Genomic DNA, 6,160 nt, shown 5'->3' with positions numbered 1-6,160 from the left:
CGCATGTTGCACCTTCTTCACCACGCTGTCTGTGGGGTGACCATTTCAGTTTGTCCGTGATGTGTACGCATAGCAACTTAAAACTTTCCACCTTCTCCACTGCTGTCCCGCGATGTGGATACGTTGGTGCTCCCTAGGCTGTTTCCTGAATTCCACGATCATCTCCTTTGTTTTGTTGACGTTGAGTGAGATTGTTTTCCTGACATCACACTCCGAGTGCCCTCACCGCCTCCTTGTAGGCTGTCTCGTTGTTGCTGGTAATCAAGTCCGCTACTTTTTGTGTCGTCTGCAAACTTGATGATTGAGTTGGAGGCGTGCATGGCCACTTAGGAGTACAGGGAGTGAACAGGAGACAGGAGGGGCTGAGCACGCACCCTTGTGGCCCAAGTGTTGAGGATCAGCGAAGTGACATGTCAAGAAGCTGATTAAACAGCATTATCATTACACAGGTGAACCTTGTGCTGGGAACAATAAAAGGCCACACTAAAATATGCAATTTTGTCACATAACACAATACCACAGATGTCTCAAGTTGAGGGAGCGTGCAATTGATATGCTGAGTGCAGGAATGTCCACCAGAGTGTTTGCAAAGTAAATGTTTTTGAGCTTATGTCAATATTACACAGGTAAGCTAACGGTTACATAAATCAGGAATGCAGTCAGGCTCTAGACTGTATATGAGTGACTGTGTCCAAACACAACACCACCTGTTATGTTGGGCCACTTACTGACCACAAAGAATGTATTGCTAGATTTAAAAAGTTTAAAGAAATACAGGCACCACATTACTACAAGACAAATCGCTCAATCAAGTATGATGGTCTTGTAAGTCAAGCAAGGATGTGGTCTTGTAAGCCAATCAAGCATGAGTCTTGTAAGCCAATCAAGTATGATGGTCTTGTAGTCAAGCAAGGATGATGGTCTGTAAGCCAATCAACAATCTCCTGCAACAGCGCCTCTTCAACCTCAGGAGGCTGAAGAAATTTGGCTTGTCACCTAAATCCCTCACAAAATGTAACAGATGCACAATCGAGAGCATCCTGTCGGGCTGTATCACCGCCTGGTACGGCAACTGCACCGCCCTCAACCGCAAGGCTCTCCAGAGGGTACGCATCACCGGGGGGCAAACTACCTTCCCTCCAGGACACCTACAGCACCCGATGTCACAGGAAGGCCAAAAAGATCACCAAGGACAAGAACCTCCTGAGCCACTGCCTGTTCACCCTGTTATCATCCAGAAAGCGAGGTCAGCACAGGTGCATCAAAGCTGGGACCGAGAGACTGAAAAACAGCCTCTATCTCAAGGCCATCAGACTGCTAAACAGCCATCACTGACATAGAGAGGCTGCTGCCAACATACAGACCCACATCACTGGCTACTTTAATAAAGGTATCACTAGTCACTTTAAATAACGGCACTTTAATAATGTTTACATATCCTACATTACTCATCTCATATGTATATACTGTATTTCATACCATTTACTGCATCTTGCCTATGCCGCACGGCCATCGCTCATTAATATATTTATATGTACATATTCTTATTCCATCCCTATACATTTGTGTGTATTAGGTAGTTGTTGTCAGATTGTTAGGTTAGATTACTCGTTAGATGTTAATGCACTGTCAGAACTAGAAGCACAAGCATTTCGTTACACTCGCATTAACATCTGCTAACCATGTGTATGTGACRAATAAAATTTGATTTGATTTGAGATAGGGATTTGGACTTGTGGTTTTACTTAATTCTTCAGTGATTATAACCATGATTCTGATCCAACGATAAACTCATACGTTGTGTCCCCTGGCCTGGTAGGTTGGTTCAACATGTAGCTAGATGTAGTAACATTTGGCTAATGTTAACTAGCTGGCCTGGCACATTATTGCCCATGAAAGAAAGTTAGGATAGCGAGCAAGCATTTTAGCCAGGTAGTGTAAGACAACCAAAAACTAAAAGCCTGTATGACAGAGTCATAGACCGTTTAGGCAACATGAAAGAGGAAGATGGCATGGACGTTTCTCTAACAAGTAGGATGAGTTAACATGCTTTTTCGATAAGACTCTACTTGTTTATGTGACAAATAAGATTTGATTTGAGGTGGATGGATTATCTTGGCAAAGGAGAAATTCTCATCAACAAGGATGTACATACTGTAGAGAAAAAAGCTTTATGTGCCTATGGAACATTTCTGAGATCTTTTATTTCAGCTCATGAAACATCGGACCAACACTTTACATGTTGCGTTTATATTTTTGTTCAGTATATATAGAGAGAGGTCTATAGAACCTGTCTGCATTCCTGATTTCTTCAACCATTAGCTAATCTGTGTAATATTGACATAAACTCAAAACCACTTTGACCTGTTTTATGAATTGCTGTGCTGATCAATGGGCAGTTCATTACCTCTGTCAGATGAACATGGAGCTTAAAGTTTATATTTGTATTTATGTTTGCAGTAAAKATAGTGACGCTACTATTATACACATTTACAATAGGCCTATAGATACACTAATGCATATGTCCTAATGATGTATAGCTACTTTAATAACCGGACACTGTAAAGTCCATTATTCAACTGAAGAGTATGAATTCGGCTGTTTGAGAAGGTTTGAATCCTAAGCAACCTGCCTACACATTGTTTGAAGTACAATAAACCAACATAGCTGCTGTAGTAGGTCAAAGTTGTGTGCTGGAAAAACTTGGTAGAGCATTGGGTGGAGAAGGCATTTGGCTTCGGACTCCCTAACTCAGTCATTTTTCGTGTCTTCAATTCCATGTTTTTTTTCACCTGCTGATTTGTCCTTGTCTTTTAGCTAGCTCCTCAAGAAATGCTGGCGACCACGACAGAAGCCAAACGTGAGTTGGCTTGGGGGTGTGGTTTGATTTGGGTGTTTCTTGAAACCCAAGTGCCAGGTCTCTCTCCATTCAGAGACATCAGTATCTAGCCTGTCTGTCAGAGTGCCAGGTCTCTCTCCATTCAGAGACATCAGTATCTAGCTGTTGTCAGAGTGCCAGGTTTCTCTCCATTCAGAGACATCAGTATCAAGCCTGTCTGCCAGAGTGCCAGGTCTCTCTCCATTCAGAGACATCAGTATTGCTGTCTGCCAGAGTGCAGGTCTCTCTCCATTCAGAGACATCAGTATCTAGCCTGTCTGCCAGAGTGCCAGGTCTCTCTCCATTCAGAGACATCAGTATCTAGCTGTCTGTCAGAGTGCCAGGTCTCTCTCCATTCAGAGACATCAGTATCTAGCCTGTCTATCAGAGTGCCAGGTCTCTCTCCATTTAAAGACATTAGTGTCAAGCCCGTCTGTCAGTCTGAATCATCACATCATCTTGCTAGTCTCCATGTGCTGGCTCCATATGTTTCTGTGAACACACAACACACGGTCACTGTTCTAATACCAATGGCAGGTACTATGTTTGAAGTTTGAACAGGTCAGATAAAACCTACCCAATTATGGTCTCCACGTCGATGACCGTTGATGAGCAGGCAAGAGGTGAGGCTGGAGGAGAGGTTTTACCAGAGCCCCATTGATGGGTATATCAGTGTAGATCAGCTCCTGGCCCCTCATTAAAGATACGGTTCGGTCACAAACACACAAATGGATGCTGATGATTGCCCCCTTGCTGGTTCTCTCTATGCTGCATGTTTGGCTGCAAACTTGACATCTCTCAAACAACTACATCAGGCAATATTATRAGGCGGTGACTGAGAGGTCCTGTGACTGGGAGGTACAGTAGACAAGTGGTCAATTGCATTTTGTTGTAAAGAAAGGACTAAGCTTTTTGCTAATGCACTTCACAACCAAAATTACTCTACTAGTTGTGTCTGCTTGGCTGGGGATTAGCCTACTAGTTTATCAAACCAGGTATTTTTCAACACAACCTTTCAAATATACATAACCAGATTCATAACCATCAGTCTATGGTCTAGCTACCGGTATACTCACCACCACTGCACTGGGGACCGATGAACTCTAACCACCTATTCTGCATGATAGGGTCCAAACCATAGTTGGTCAATATGTATAGGGCTTTTCATTAGGGGGCGATGAAACAACAGAGCCCCTTTCAATGAAGGGAAGTGAAGTGAAGTGTGGCACAAAAGGAGCTAATATGTGTGTAAACTGTACATAGTTCTGTGAGTGTCACTGAGTAGGCTGATACCTATTTCATGGATGCACAATCTCTAGATTAGGCTGTACAGTATGTATGTTCAACAATGCACATTAGGCTGTGTAGTGAGCTGATATCTCACAGTCAAAGTCCTGCAGCTAAAACACTAATATTTGTGTAAACTCTACACAGTTGTGTCCTGTGAATGTCACTGAGGAGATACCCCATTTCATGGGGACACAATCCATAGGTTAGGCTGTGCAGTGTAAATATTCMCCCATTRTRAAGTCTATYACATCCACAGTGGGRKKTCATCTGTTTTCTTGTGTCTATCTGTGGTAGTATGCACTTTGAGAAACAACCTTGATTTCATTTTACTTTCTGGGAAATCATGTGACCCTTAAGAACCAATGAGGTTGTATCTGAACTTTAATTAGGCACTGTGTAACAGATGCAGAATAACGGTATGATTTCCCAGAATGGACCATCAAAACGTTTCACTTTCATTTTGCTACCATGAAAGGTGATAGACTCAAGCTGTAGACCTATACTGCTCTGTGACCCTGACTCAACACACAGCCTGCTTGTCTGAAAGTGTCAACGATTTCAAAGTAAGTGTGCATTTAAAARGACAAGATCAGGGTTTCTTAAACTTTAGGTCGGGACTCAAAGTGGGCCGTGAGCGAGTGAGAGGTGAGTCGCAAGATATTAAAATAAATATATAATCGCACACTATTTCTTCCTAATTTGAGTCGTCGGAGGATGATTTGGGTCATGGGATGATGGTCAATTTCTAATTTGGGTCTTGAGCKGAAAAAGTTTAAGACCCCCTAAGAATCCTTAACTCTGTTCAGTTCCATTGAAGGTGGTGTTGTTATAATCTAAGGCAGGGTTACCTCAATCTACATTGAAAGGACTAAAACCAAATTAATTTGTAGAAACAATGGTCAACATTTATACCAGTGGTTTCCAGTGATGTAAAGTACTTAAGTAGTACTTTTAAAGTATTTTTATTTAAGTCGTTTTTTGGGGTATCTGTACTTTACAATTTATATTTTTGACAACTTTTACTTTTACTTCACCACATTCCCAAAAAAAAAGTATGTACTTTTTACTCCATACATTTTACTTGACACCCAAAAGTACTCGTTACATTTTGAAAGCTTAGCAGGACAGGAAGTGGTCCAATTCACACACTTATCGAGACAACACATGGTCATCTACTGCCTCTGATCTGGGGGACTCACTAAACACACATGCATCTTCTGTAAATGAGTGTTGGAGTGCCCCTGGCTATCCATACATTTTAAAAACAAGAAAATAGTTGCATCTGTTTTGCTTAAAATAAGGAATTGTACATTTTTCATACTTCTACATTTACTTTTGATACTTATTAAGTATTTTTTAGAAATKACATTTACTTTTGATTCTTAAGTATATATAGAACCAAATACTTTTAGACTTTTACTCAAGTAGTATTTTATTGGGTGACTTTCACTTTTACTTGAGTAACTTTCTATTAAGGTATCTAAACTTTTACTCAAGTAGGACAATTGGGTACTTTTTACTCCACTGGTGCTTTCCAAACTGTGGGGCGGGGCGGTCGGTGGAGGAGTGCATTTATTTTTATTAACTCARTCCGGCTTTCAACTTATTATTGAATGTTGTAATAGTAGAATAATATTGGAGAGTGCATCACCAGTTTTACTCTTGTCATGGCAGTAATTCTATACCTTAGAGAGCCATTTATAACTTGTCAGAAATGTCCAGATCAACTAACCCATGTATTGAATATTTSTGKKKTTTTTTATCTGAAMATTTATTTTCTGAACAAGAGAGCTGAGAGGTTAAAGGCGGGGTCTGTTTTCAAATATTAAAGGCACTTTTTTAGAACAATCGCAGCTCTGTAATACATTGTGAACTCTGTCATAAAGTCCAACGCTGTACATTTCATTTTTGGTCATTGGAGAAATTGCTTACCAACCTGTTGGGTAACAATTTCTTTGAACATGTCATAAGGGTTCATAACACATGTCATAA

General features: G+C 40.9%; 1 pseudogene; it reads left to right on the top strand.

The window, feature by feature from the left end:
* The first annotated feature begins 4,626 nt into the window (after nt 1–4,626).
* Nucleotides 4,627–6,160, top strand: part of LOC112072406 (interferon-induced GTP-binding protein MxA-like) — a 16,049-nt pseudogene continuing 14,515 nt past the window's right edge.

Source organism: Salvelinus sp. IW2-2015, unplaced genomic scaffold (assembly GCF_002910315.2).
Source record: "Salvelinus sp. IW2-2015 unplaced genomic scaffold, ASM291031v2 Un_scaffold1915, whole genome shotgun sequence".
In the NCBI taxonomy this organism is placed as follows: Eukaryota; Metazoa; Chordata; class Actinopteri; order Salmoniformes; family Salmonidae; genus Salvelinus; species Salvelinus sp. IW2-2015.
The sequence above is the reverse complement of the archived record's forward strand: the minus strand, read 5'-3'. Positions and strand labels throughout refer to the sequence as shown.